General features: G+C 47.8%; 1 protein-coding gene across 2 annotated transcripts in view; it reads left to right on the top strand.

Moving 5' to 3' along the window:
* Nucleotides 1-14,346, top strand: part of LOC124615652 (ras-related protein Rab-23) — a 468,040-nt gene that overhangs the window by 158,240 nt on the left and 295,454 nt on the right. The window lies entirely within an intron of this gene.

The following is a 14,346-nucleotide window of genomic DNA, read 5'->3' as shown; positions in this document are numbered from 1 at the left end:
AATTCCGGCTGCTTGATGTTTTGCACTCAGCACGAACTTCTGGTTTTCATCGGCTATCCAGTGGGTACCGGTATATCGCTGTTTAAATGCAGATTTGAATAGCCGATTTACACACACATTTAATGGTTGCAGGACAGATGTTAGGCCTCCAGGAATAATGAGCAAGTCAGTTTTCCCTTTCGGTAACGCGTTGCGCACTTCCTCAGTTCTATGTCAGCGGAAGCTGTCGAAGATCAACATGTTACGTAAATTCAGTATCAAAAAATGGTTCAAATGGCTCTGAGCACTATGGGACTTAACATCTATGGTCATCAGTCCCCTAGAACTTAGAACTACTTAAACCTAACTAACCGAAGGACAGCACACAACACCCAGTCATCACGAGGGAGAGAAAATCCCTGACCCCGCCGGGAGTCGAACCCGGGAACCCGGAATTCAGTATCGCACCAGCGTGACGTGCGTCACCTAGTCAACCACAAGGTCATTGCCCATTTACTCTTTTGGATTCGCTCTCACCAATATGCTTTTCAGTGATGTTTCCTGAATAATTTTCCCTTCAAATATCACATAAAGGTGGTAGCTTCCGTCTGTCTCCAGTTACGCACATCGTCACTGTACAATTTTTACTTCTAATTTCCGCCAGATGTTATGAAGCTGGGTTTCCCCTTCCTATTCGCAGTGGTTTCAGTCGGCATCTCAAAACAGACTGGCATTTGATTCGCGTTACCAATTTGCAATAATACACACATCAAAAAAAGTTTTGCGTCACCCCGTTCCCCAGAACTCCTGAAGATAGATGTTGACTGTGGATATTGTATCACAGACACAGTCCTTTTGACTGTTCAGAGATGTCTCTAAACCCTCCCTAAGATGTAAACAACCATGCATGAGCAGCGCCTATGGACGGAGGGGGTCCGACAGCCGATCAATTCCAGTCATTCCACCAGGAAGGAGGTACACGGCTCGTGTTGTCTGTAGTTCAACGATGTCTAGACGGTCAATAACGCGGCTCGATCGCGTCCGCATTGATACTTTGCGCCAGGAAGGACTCTCAACAAGGAAATGTCCAGGCGTCTCGGAGTGAACCAAAGCAATGTTGTTCGGACATGGAGGATATACAGAGGGGCAGAAATTGTGGATGACATGCCTTGCTCAGGCCACTCAAGGGCTACTACTGCATTGGATGACCGCTACCTACGGATTATGGCTTGGAAGAACCTGACAGCAACGCCACTTTGTTGAATAATGCTTTTCGTGCAGCCACAGGACGTGATGTTACGACTCAAACTGTGCGCAATAGGCTGCATGATGCGCAACTTCACTCTCGACGTCCATGGCGAGGAGCATCTTTGCAACCACGACACCATCAAGCGCGGTTCAGAGGGGCCCAACAACATGGCGAATGGAGCGCCCAGGGTTGGCATCACGTTCTCTTCACCGGTCAGTTTCACATATGTCTTCAACCAGACAATCGTCGGAGACGTGTTTGGAGGCAACCCGGTCAGACTGACCACCTTACACACACTGTCCAGCGAGTGCAGCAAGGTGGAGGTTCCCTGGGGTGGCATTCTATGGGGCCGAAGTACGCCGCTGGTGGTCATGGAAGGTTCCGTAACGGCTGTACGGTACGTGAATGCCATACTCCTACCGATACTGCAACCATATCGGCAGCATATTGGCGAGGCATTCGTCTTCATGGATGACAATTCGCGCCCCGATTGTGCACATCGTGTGAATGACTTCCTTCAGGAAACGACATCGATCGACTGGAGTGCCCAGCAAGTTCTACAGACATGAACCCCATCGAACATGCCTGGGAGAGATTGAAAAGGGCTGTTTATGGACGTCGTGACCCACCAACCGCTCTGAGGGATCTACGCCGAATCGCCGTTGAGGAGTGGGACAATCTAGAATTCTAGACCAACAGTGCCTCGATGAACTTACATTCGATGAACTTACATTCGATGAACTTACATTCGATGAACTTACATTCGATGAACTTACATTCGATGAACTTACATTCGATGAATTTATATTCGATGAATTTATATTCGATGAATTTATATTCGATGAACTTATATTCGATGAACTTATATTCGATGAACTTATATTCGATGAACTTATATGCCACGACGAACACAAGCATGCACCAATGCAAGAGAACGTGCTACTGGGTATTAGAGGTACCTGTGTCTAGAGCAATGTGGACCCCACCTCTGTAGGTCTCGCTGTATGGTGGGACAACATGCAATGTGTGGTTTTCGTGAGCAAAAAAAGGGCCGAAACGATGTTTATGTTGATCTCTATTCCAATTTTCTGTAGAGGTTGCGTAACTCTCGGAACCGAGGTGATGCAAAACTGTTTTTGATGTTTGTATATTTATCAAAATGGTTCAAATGGCTCTGAGCACCATGGGACTTAACTTCTGAGGTCATCAGTCCCCTAGAACTTAGAACTACTTAAACCTAACTAACGTAAGGACATCACACACATCCATGCCCGAGGCAGGATTCGAACCTGCGACCGTAGCGGTCGCGCGGTTCTAGACTGTAGCGCCTAGAACCGCTCGGCCACTCCGGCTGGCACAAATTTTCATGTAGAGATAATTCTCTTACTCTTTCCTCGTACTCGGTTGGAAGCCGGTGAGTGATTGTAATTTTCCTCCGCAGGCGTAGTCGATTTTGATTGAAAAATCTTGGTAGCCAGCCTCGGGTAGCTTGCAAATCGATGCTGTCTAGTTTTTCGGTTAAAGTCAATGTTTTGACTTGGCCCATTTCACTAGTCACCGCGCATCCATATTGCCGCTACTTCTGCACGTAATCGCAGAGCCTTTTTTGGAGGGCCGGATGCTTCGCTTTTTGGCTGCGTAATGCCTGGCTATTACGGATCGTTTCTTGTAGTCGCGTTTTGTTTTTTCGCTTATCGTGAATACGGCCCTCGCTCACATTGTGCTTCCTTCCCGCTGCACGGTTTCTAATACTCTCTGCTTCTTCAATAATGTTAAAACTTTCTTCAACTGTGTACGAGCAATAATGATAATTTGTACCCGTAATTAACAAATTAACACGTGGTTAGTACTTCGCGTCACAGACTAAGGCCGCAACAACGCTACAGTACTGTATAACGGGATCTGTTGTTAGACGCGGAGCAGTACCACCCTTATTACAATTAATCCATGCATGCAGCTTTTTATCCTTAAGTTTGGGAAAAAATATGCGCAAATTATTCGCAGATATACGGAATTTTAAAATAACAGGCAAGTGGATGCTATGTCGTTCCTTAAAAACACTGATGAGCCAAAGCATTATGAGCACCTGATTAACAGTTTGTTTGTCCGTCTTTGGGATGAAATACATCACTGAATCTGCATGTCAAGGGTCCGACAGTTTGTTGACAGGTTTATGGGGGTATGTGGCATTAGATGTCAACGCACAGGTCACGTAGTTCGCGTAAATAACTGGCCGCTGATCTGCGTGCATGGTGATAGCGCCAGACAGCGACCCAGATGGGTTCCATAGGATTTACATCAGTTCATTTGGTTGCCGAGACAACATCGTGAGTTCACTGTAATGCTTCTCAAACCGCAGTAGCAGGGTTCCGGCTCCGAGGCACGGACAATTATCCTGTTGAAAATTGACATCGTCTTCGGGAAAGACATCCAGCATGAAGGGATGCAGGTGGTTTGCAGCTGTCAGGGTGTCTTCGATTACTACCACACATACCATGCAAGCGCCAGAGGATGTCTCCAATAGCGTAATACTGCTCGTACCAACCTGCGTTCGTGGCGCGCTGCACGATTCGAACGGCCGTTCACCTCGATGACGACGTTTGTGGAAACGACCATCGACCTAGTGTAGCAAAAATGTGACTCACCCGAAGAGCTGACACGTCTCCATTGATCGACTGGCGAATCCCGATGGTCCCGTACCCACTACAATCGTAACTGAAGATGTCGTTGGGTCAACAAGTGAATACATAGGGGTGGTCCGCTGCGGAGCGCCATGTTCAGCAATGTACGGTGAACGGTGTGCTCAGAGACACTGGTGCTCTTTCGCCAGAGATGCCACGACCATCTATCCTACTTGGCAGGGTGGACAGGCCTACGAGTGAAGAGTCGTGGACGTCCAACCACTTAGCACCTATGGTATTTTCGCTTTCACTGTCCTGTCTCTTTCCGTAGATGCTCACGACAGTAGCACGTGAACAATAGACCATCTTCGCCGTCTTCGAGATACTCGTTCACACGCTCTGCGTAACAATAATCTGCCCTTCTTCGAGGTCGCTTATCTCAATCGATTTCCCCATTTGCAGCCCATATCTTCGTTAGGGTGATCCCCCTTCCGTGTCTGCTCCGCTTACATACTTTTGTTAACGCGTCGCGTGCCCGCAACACCACCAGGCGCCATCAAAGGCGAAGCGCAAATTGGGACGCGTATAGAACGTGTGACATGACACGACACTACAGCGCGACGCGCGCGTTCCGTACGTGTCACGCGGGTACAACGCATATTGAAACGCGTACACTTATTTTGCACGCGCCGGTTGGCGACGCTCTGCTCTGACAGAAACGAAGCGCGCTCACACTGTAATCTTTCTCAAACGATTTTACAGAAACTATTCAATAAAAATATTTCTTTTTTACCCTGCTTGTAGCGTTGTATGTCAGCTTCGTGGCGAAGTGCCCATCATCTCGCTAATGTTTACACTTTTTGTGGTATACACATTTTAGTAAAAGGCTACGCAAAATTCGAAAAGTTTGCAATGAAAAATAGGGGTCGCCTATGATTTTGCGTTTGGTGCGTATATGTTGCTGCGTATGGAATTTAGCTAACAAGTTGCATTTTTCTTTAGACTTACGAGGAAGTCTCTATCTGGCTCCGATCTCGAGAAAATGGATCCTATTTAACGCGCTCAATCCCGATCTGACGCCCGCGAGAATGAAATATTCACAACATCCCTCATATCTCCTAACCCGGTCGAGACATCGAAACGAGATTTTGGCGAATGATAGCACACAAAGAGGAAAGTGTTTTTCCAATTTGTAAACACAAGGAAATTTCCTGTCTATGGCGATATACCAGCAGTAATACTTCCCTTTTTATTTTTTTCACTCCAGTCACTAATTTTTTAAGAGTTATCGACAGCTAATGAAACAAGAGTTTCCTAGTATGAAAATAAACTTGAAATTTCTTCTCTTATGTTACTGCAAACAGACAGTATGAGCTTTTTCGTAAGCTATTGAGGTCTTTGATTGCCGATTACTCGTTGAATGAGGCACTCTGTTTCAGAATTCTGTCGCAATAGCTGCTGTGAGATGAGTTTGTGCAAATAACATTGTGTTTTGGCAAAGGAGTACAATTAAACCTGTCAACAAGAGAAATGTGGCCGTTACTCATAAATGGTGATGCTTCTTCTAATTAGAAAAGGTTAACAAATCGCACAAAAATAAATTGCCAATTCTGTTGGAATTTTGGTTTAAAAAAATGGTTCAAATGGCTCTGAGCACTATGGGACTTAACATCTGAGGTCATCAGTCCCCTAGAACTTAGAGCTACTTAAACCTAACTAACCTAAGGCCATCACACAACACCCAGTCTTCACGAGGCAGAGAAAATCCCTGACCCCGCCGGGAATCGAATCCGGGAACCCGGGCGCGGGAAGCGAGAACGCTACCGCACGACCACGAGCTGCGGACCTACAAATTTTGGTTTAATCCCCGTAACCCATCGTATGTTTAAAACTGAACGACTGGAATGGAAATTTACCAAATGATTTTATTCCGTCTCTTGATATGAGCAGTATTAAAATAATGACGACCGTTCCCTTCAGGTGGCATGATAGGCACATGCCAGATGCTGGTTCCTCACCTGCGGTTTGCTAAACTGACAGTGTGTGATTCGCGAGCCTTGTGAGCGGTAGTTCGAAAAACATTGTCACGAAAGTAGATCTGCCTTTGTTAACAATACGTTTCAACAAATTAAATATGTCTAATCACCACACTCTTTCAGGATACTCCTACTTTCGTAACAATACCATTTTTTTCATTTGTGTAGCCTGTTGTATAATTAGTTTATTAATGCTGATAATGTGATACAACAACTGAGTTGTTTTTTCTCAACACGGCGAGCCAATCAAAACATTTTTGTTTGTGACTGCTTTTCGACTGTTTCTAGCTTGCAGTGAAAATGTCCAGATGTAGATTTCTCTTACTACGTCCATATCCATGTAACGATAGTGAAACATGTACTTCATTTTACCAGATGCACAAGAGGGTCATATCTGTGGAAATTACGCCTTTTCGACTTTTTGCAACAGATCGTAGAGTTACGTCAGCATAACAGGCAGCAGCTAGATAACCTTGTTTTACTTCCCTGCCTTGCTTCTAAATCACGTGATTTCATGATTACTTCCTTATTCACTACCTCCACGATGAATCGTCTGTCCCTTCTTACTATCTGAAAACGTTGTGGAGGCAGAAGATATAATCCCAGTTATTGAACTGTGCATTGTTTTTGACAGAAAAATAAACAAAAGAACTGAAAACTATTATACATGACGAAAAGAGACGCAGCGCTTAAACGGCGAAAAACGAAACACTACTCAGTTATGATAAGTCAGTATACAGTAAGGCCATATTTTTCGGATGGGCGTGACTTCCTCTGGCCATATGCCCCGCTCTCCGCCTCACCCTTCCAACAGTTGTCACGTGGCGCGCGGCGCGAGGAACTGTGCCACAACCAGAACGCCGCGCGACCTGGCGCAGGCGCGTCCCAGTCGCGCCGAGTTGCAATTTGCGCGGTCCCATTTGAACCTGTGATGTTGCAAAAACACGCGCTGCGCGGCGCCACACGCGCTATACGCGTCTCAGTTTGCGCGTAGCCTAAACGTCTCGGTGGGCAGTGGTCATACTGTTTCGGCTGATCAGTGTACATCATGGCTGTCGTGCCAACCACGCGTAGCCTGTGTGTTCAGTTAATTTTTTTCCGGGGAGTACTCATTTCCTGCATATTAACCGCCACGTTGCTGGCCGTATTTGTGTAGTTTTCCTACGCCGATTCTCCGTATGTGAGAGAGTGCGTGACGCGAGCAGTGAGAAGCGCTGGCTCGACGTGAGGCCATTGTGGGCGCCGAGTGCCCTCGATTCGTGCCGCCTCGTTGCGTGTTAGGCCTGTTCTTTTCTGGCCGGAATCTGGAGGATAAGTCACGGGGTCTGCCGGCAGCCAAGTGTTTCCCGCGCTCGTCCCTACAAGTTGCCTTTGTCAGTCGAAGTTAATGAGCCCTCCACAGCACCGTAATGGACTGAGCAGGTATCACTAAAAACCGTTTGGACCTGTGACATCTTGAAGCGTACTCCAGCTGCACAAATTAAAACTTTTTTCCTTCGACACAAGTACATTGCCGATATTTCTCGTGAAGACTGAGTGTTGTATCTCAAGTGCAACTCATACTCATTGCAAATGACTGGAAAATACACAGGTGTGTGCCGGCCGCTGTGGGAGAGCAGTTCTAGGCGCTTCAGTCCAGAACCGCGCTGCTGCGTAGGACGCAGGTTCGCATCAACAAAGACGGCAGCTGTGTAGTGTCCTGAACGCGTTGCAAGTGTCACTCATGGTCAGAACAGTGTTCTGTATACTTGTGAGTGCATTACATCGGAGCTCCGTGCATTTGAACGTGGGAAAATTGTTGCTACTGGAATGGTGGGTGCTTCAGTAACAGAGGGACACAAAGTGATTGGTCTTTCAAGATGCACTTATCGAAGATTTATGCCGTGTACAGTAGGGCCGGCCATGATTTCGGCTCGCGGGCGGTGCCGGGGCCTGAGTGCGAAAGCGCTCTGCCTCGCTGAATATTTCCCCCACGCCACACTGTGTGAGCACGTGCAACAGGAAGAGGGGAAAACTGCGAACGCGCCGCATTTAAATGGAAATGCAGTCGCACTGCATACGACTTGCTTTTATGCTTCACGCTTTTCAACAACACAGATTAACTGCTGAGGTCATCGGTCCCCTAGAAGTTACAACTACTTAAACCTAACTAACCTAAGGACATCACACACATCCATGCCCGAGGCAGGATTCGAACCTGCGACCGTAGCGGTCGTGCGGTTCCAGACTGTAGCGCCTAGAACCGCTCGGCCACTGCGGCCGGCAACACAGATTATAAACGACGCAAATTTTCTGTATTATTTAATTACTATAGGCGTGCTCAAGAAATAATACATTGAAGCGCCAAAGAAACTGCTACAGGCATGCGTATTCAAATAGAGAGGCATGTAAATGGGCAGAATACGGCGCTGCGGTCGGCAACGCCTGTGTAAGACAAGTGTCTGGCGCAGCTGTTGGATCGGTTATTGCTGCTACAATAGGAGGTTATCAGGCCTTAAGTGAGTTTGAACGTGGCGTTATAGTCGGCGCACGAGCGATGGGACGCTGCATCTCCGAGATGGCGATGAAGTGGGGACTTGCCCGTAGGACCATTTGACGAGTATACCTTGAATATCAGGAATCCGCTAAAACATCAAATCTCCGACATCGCTGCTGCCGGAAAAAGAGCCTGCAAGAATGGGACCAACGACGACTGTAGAGAAATGCTCAACGTGACAGAAGTGCAACTCTTCCGCAAATTGATGGAGATTTCAGTGCTGGGCCATCAAGTGTCAGCGTGAAAACTATTCAACAAAACATCATCGATATGGGCTTTCGGAACCGAAGGCCAACTCGTGTACCCTTGATGACTGCACGACACAAACCCTTACGCCTCGCCTGGGCTGTTGCCTGGTCGGACGAGTCTCGTTTTAAATAGTATTGAGCGGATGGACGTATACGGGTATGGAGACAACCTCATGAATCCATGTACCCTGCATGTCATCAGGAGACTGTTCCAGCTGGTGGAGGTTCTGTAATGGTGTATGGCGTGTGCAGTTGGAGTGACATGGGACCCCTGATAGGTCTAGATACAAGTTTGACAGACGATACTTACGTAAGCATCATGTCTGATCACCTGTATCCATTCATGTCAATTGTGCATTCTGATGGACTTGGGCAATTCCAGCAGGACAATGCGACACCCCACGCGTCCAGAATTGCTACAGAATGGCTCCAGGTTTTAGAACAAATTTGCAGTACCCGTCGTTTGTGCGACTGCTTCATAGATATCGAGAATTTTCTTTCCTTCCTTCTGTCCTTCTTATTCGTGTTTAAAGGTTAGTTTTCCTCATGTTCTACAAACGTCCATAATACCTCGAACAAATTGCGAAGTGTAACATCGCTGACACCACAGTTCTGCCGTACTGGAAGAGTTGTGCCGATCGAAAAATGTCACTCCGCAGTACTAAATGAAATGTCGCTCTATACCGGGTACGCCGCCCGGAGTGGCCGCGCGGTTTAAGGCGCCATGCAAGGGCTGCGCGGCACCTCCCGCCGGAGGTTCGAGTCCTCCCTCGAGCATGGGTGTGTGTGTGTGGTGTTCTTATCATAAGTTTAAGTAGTGTGTAAGTCAGGGACCGATGACCACCTCAACAGTTTGGTCCCTTAGGAGTTCACACACATTTGAACATTTATACCGGGTACTCATGGGAAGGATCGGGGGAAGTCGGAGGAGCGGAACCGTGGCCTACGCACTCGGGGCGCGAGACATTTCGCACGCCATGGCCTGCCCTGGCTTACAAGAAAGGCGAAAAACATCATCCGCTAAGCCAAAACGCGCACAAAATTGTGTGCTGAGAGATCGTGACAGACGTTCATTGAAGAAGATTGTGAAGAAAAGTGACAGGACGACAGCTGCAAAAGTCACTGCGGAATTGACTGTTGCACTCGCGAACCTTGTCAGCAGCAAAACAACACGAAGGGACCTTCGTAAGCAGGGAACTGCAGAGCGAGCTAGAACTCCCCAAAACATCATCAGTGATGCAAATATTCGTAACAGGGAAACATGATGCCGGAACCATAACGCATTGACTATGGAGCAATCGAAAGATGTAAATTGGTCGGATGAGTCTTGTAAATTGGTCGGATGAGTCTCGTTTCACACCGTTTCCAACTTCTGGGAGAGTTTACGTCCCAAGAGCAATATATGATTTGTGTGATAATTTGGGCAGCCACACCGCAGTGTTATGGTTCAAATGGCTCTGAGCACTATGGGACTTAACATCTATGGTCATCAGTCCCCTAGAACTTAGAACTACTTAAACCTAACTAACCTAAGGACATCACATACATCCATGCCCGAGGCAGGATTCGAACCTGCGACCGTAGCGGTCGTGCGGTTCCAGACTGAAGCGCCTAGAACCGCTCGGCCACACCGGCCGGCTCTCGTATCTTCCAGGACTACTTTTGTGAGCAAGAGGGTGAATTGTTGCATCTCCGCTGGCCACTGCAATTGCGAGATCTAAGTATTACTTAGCGTTTGTGATTTACTTTGGAGAGAGGGATTCTTGGTCGATATCCATCTCCATCGTCGTTACCTGAACTAGCCACTGTTTTACGGGAAGAATGGCATAAGACTCCCTTGGCATAAACGACCTGTATTTATCTATTCCGAGCCGGCCTCTGTGGCCGAGCGGTTCTAGCGCTTCAGTTCGGAACCGCGCTGCTGCTACGGTCGCAGGTTCGAATCCTGCCTCGGGCGTGAATGTGTGTGATGTCTTTAGGTTAGTTAGGTTTAAGTAGTTCTAAGTTCTAGGGGACTGATGACCTCAGATGTTAAGTCCGATAGTCCTTAGAGAACCATTTGAACCATTATCCATTCCGAGATGATTGGAAGCAGTTTTGAATTCCAACGGTTTTCTTGCACCGTATTAGGCGTGCTAATGCTTTGTTTCTTCGTTGTTTCCGTATTTTTCCATCCACTTTATATCGGCACACACTACTTTTTGAGCAAACAGCTACATTAAAAAGGAATCTTACAACTGGTAATGTTTTTCCCGCAGATTACGCTTGAGACAATATCCAAGCGATCAGAATTACAGAACTGGACTTGCTCTTTGATCGCAAGGGTCCAGTACGATTGGAAGCCGCAATGTGCTGCAATCAGACCCCCTAGGCGTCGCTTTATAGAGTTGATGAAGGCCTAGACATGCTGCTGGTGAACACATTGTCACGCCGCGCGGAGCGGCCGCGCTGCTAGAGGCGCCATGTCACGGATTGCGCGGCCCCTCCCGCCGGAGGTTCGAGTCCTCCCTCGGGCATTAGCATGTGTGTGTGTGTTTGTTGTTTTACCATAAGTTAGTTTAAGTAGTGTGTAAGTCTAGGGACCGATGACCTCAGCAGTTTGGCCCCTTAAGAATTCACACACATTTGAACATTTGAACGTTGTCACGTGGTTTGTAGGAACGTACACAAAACAACGACAGTGGTTGCAGAAGGATAAAGCCGAACAAGCTGTCTGCCAATCATATCTTAGGCATGTTAGATAGGGGCCGTGTCAGGCGAACATGCAGACCGGGAAAGCCGAGGTACCCTATGTTCTTCCATGAAGGTTTGCACAATCCTTATCACATGTGGGCGGGTATTGTCCTACTGAAATAAGACACGTGGATCTGCCTGCAGGAGGGACACTGACTTGGGCTCTAAAACCTGCCTGATGTATCAGTTGCTGTTCAGATTGCGATGGGCGGGTATTGTCCTACTGAAATAAGACACGTGGATCTGCCTGCAGGAGGGACAGTGACTCGGGCTCTAAAACCTGCCTGATGTATCAGTTGCTGTTCAGATTGCCCTCAAAACGCAGGAAGCGAGGTAATACGTTCTAACCAATGGCGTCCCAAAAGAATCGCGGTTAGCGCTTGTCCGGTATGCTGCTCAGCACTGCAGTATGTCGCATGGAGTTCATTAAGTAATGTGATCAGAAGTCTCCGGACACCCCCAAAAGCATATGTTTTTCATGTTGGGGGCATTGTGCTGCCACCTACCGCCAGTTACTCCATATCAGCGACCTCAGTAGTCATTAGACATCGTGAGAGAGCAGAATGGGGCCCTCCGCGGAACTCACGGACTTCGAACGTGGTCATGTGATACGGTGTCACTTGTCGTACGTCCGTACGCGAGATTTCCACACTCCTAAACATCCCTGGGTTCACTGTTTCTGATGTGATAGTGAAGTCGAAACGTGAAGGGACACGCACAGCACAAAAGCGTACAGGCCGACCTCGTCTGTTGACTGACAGAGACCGCCAACAGTGGAAGAGGGTCGTAATGTGTAATAGGCAGACATCTATACAGACCATCGCACAGGAATTCCAAACTGCATCAGGATCCACTGCAAGTACTATGACAGTTAGGCGGGAGGTGAGAAAACTTGGCTCTCATGGTCGAGCGTCTGCTCATAAGCCACACATCACGCCGGTAAATGCCAAACGATGCCTCGCTTGGTGTAAAGAGCGTAAACGTTGGACGATTGAACAGTGGGAAAACGTGTGGAGTGACGAATCACGGTACATAATGTGGCGATCCGATGACAGGCGATCCGATGACAGGGGGTGGGTATGATGAATGCTTACATTGATGTTTTAAGCACCTTCTTACTTCCCACTGTTGTAAAGCAAGTCGGGGATGGCGATTGCATCTTTCCACACGATCGAGCACCTGTTCATAATGCATGGCCTTCGGCGGCGTGGCTACACGACAATAACATCCCTGTAATGGACTGGCCTGTACAGCATCTTGACCTGAATCCTATAGAACACCTTTGGGATGTTTTGGAACGCCGACTTCGTGCCAGGCCTCACCGACCGACATCGATACCTCTCCTCAGTGCAGCACTGCGTGAAGTATGGCCTGCCATTCTCCAAGAAATCTTCCAGCACATGATTGAACATATGCCTGCGAGAGTCGAAGCTGTCATCTAGGCTAAGGGTGGGCCAACACCATATTGAATTCCAGCATTACCGATGGAGGGCGCCACGAACTTGTGAGTCATTTTCAGCCAAGTGTCCGGATACTTTTGATCACATAGTGTACGTTAGCGTCTAACACGCAGCGGCCGTCACCGTAGGACCAGTTGAAGCTGTAGTCGTCGAAAAACGGATGTTCCTATGCTGTACACCAGTGGTGGCGGTCACGTGTCCATTGCAGTCCGTGGAGTTGGTGTTTTCCGGTCAATGGAACCTGACGTAATTGCTTGCTTTCCACCAGTCCAGCGCTCAGCCGACGGCGTTGGACCGTCGACGCAGTCATGGCCACACACAGTGCAGTGCTCCATCGTCGAGCCAACACTGTGACAGCACTGTCTGTTACAGCCGTGGGGACAAGGAGGAGGTCATCTTGCGTTGTGGTAACGTTTGTGTGGTCCAGTACCCACTCGTCGCTGTGTACGACTCCACTGGTTCCACACATGCATCAAAGTCGTAACAGCGTACCATGCACGAGCCGCAGTGTCATGGTACGACGAAGTCGTCTGCTGGAAACCAATCACTCTTCCCTCTAATTCATTCACCCTTGCTGTTATTGCGCCCGACGATAACAACGAGGCATAACATCATTTGCTAGCATCTTTCCACTTCGTTCGTAAACTGACCTGTCCGGTGACAGGCAAGAGGGTGCTGCTGGGTCGAAATGCGCACCAGCTCTCTGCTATGTGAATGAATGATTATGATCGCACTGTTCTAAATATCCTCCGATTTTGAAATGATTCAGACCGTTTCTTCTTGGCGTTGCATAAAATGTACTTACACCGTTTTGAAAAATCGCAACTGGAGCTGTCGTTTAATAAAACTGACGACGTTAGCAGAAATCCCGTGTCCGAGAAGCATTTTGGAGGAAACAATGTAAAAATTTCCACAGTAGAAGCTACTTTGTTTGTAACACGAAACCAACCAACGTCGTCTGTCGGCGTTGGGCGTCGCATGAAACAGCAGTGAACGGTACTATCCTCGCGCAGGAGAAATCTCTGCAGCTTGCAGGCATGTCAGTTGGCTTTTAAACTATCAAAATTTGGCTACTTATTACGCTGGCTATGAGACGTATAAAGTTTGCGCAAGGATTTGGCCACTCGTGTTGCGCATGCGCACACTGGGCCCCATTTCCATCTATAGCGCATTTCTCGTGGCGCTATCACGGTATTTGTTTAGGTTCAATGTAGTTTCTATTGCGTAGCGTCGGGACTCTAAGAACGCCTCAATTGGGTAATAATATTGCCTTCGGTAGGAAGTGCTTTCCATAAACAGAAACCGATTGACTAGGGAAGATTGAAAAGAATTAAGTCAGAACTTCACACACATACGCTTGTGCACTTGTGGTTGTTCTTCGTCACGTCATTTGCCTCTTTGCCTGAGCGGCGAGTCGTGCAAACGGCTCGATAGGCCAGACCAGAAGTGAATGGCAGAGCATGACTGGGCCGCATCGATCACTG

The sequence above is a fragment of the Schistocerca americana genome, chromosome 5, assembly GCF_021461395.2.
Source record: "Schistocerca americana isolate TAMUIC-IGC-003095 chromosome 5, iqSchAmer2.1, whole genome shotgun sequence".
NCBI classification, from domain to species: Eukaryota; Metazoa; Arthropoda; class Insecta; order Orthoptera; family Acrididae; genus Schistocerca; species Schistocerca americana.
The sequence above is the reverse complement of the archived record's forward strand: the minus strand, read 5'-3'. Positions and strand labels throughout refer to the sequence as shown.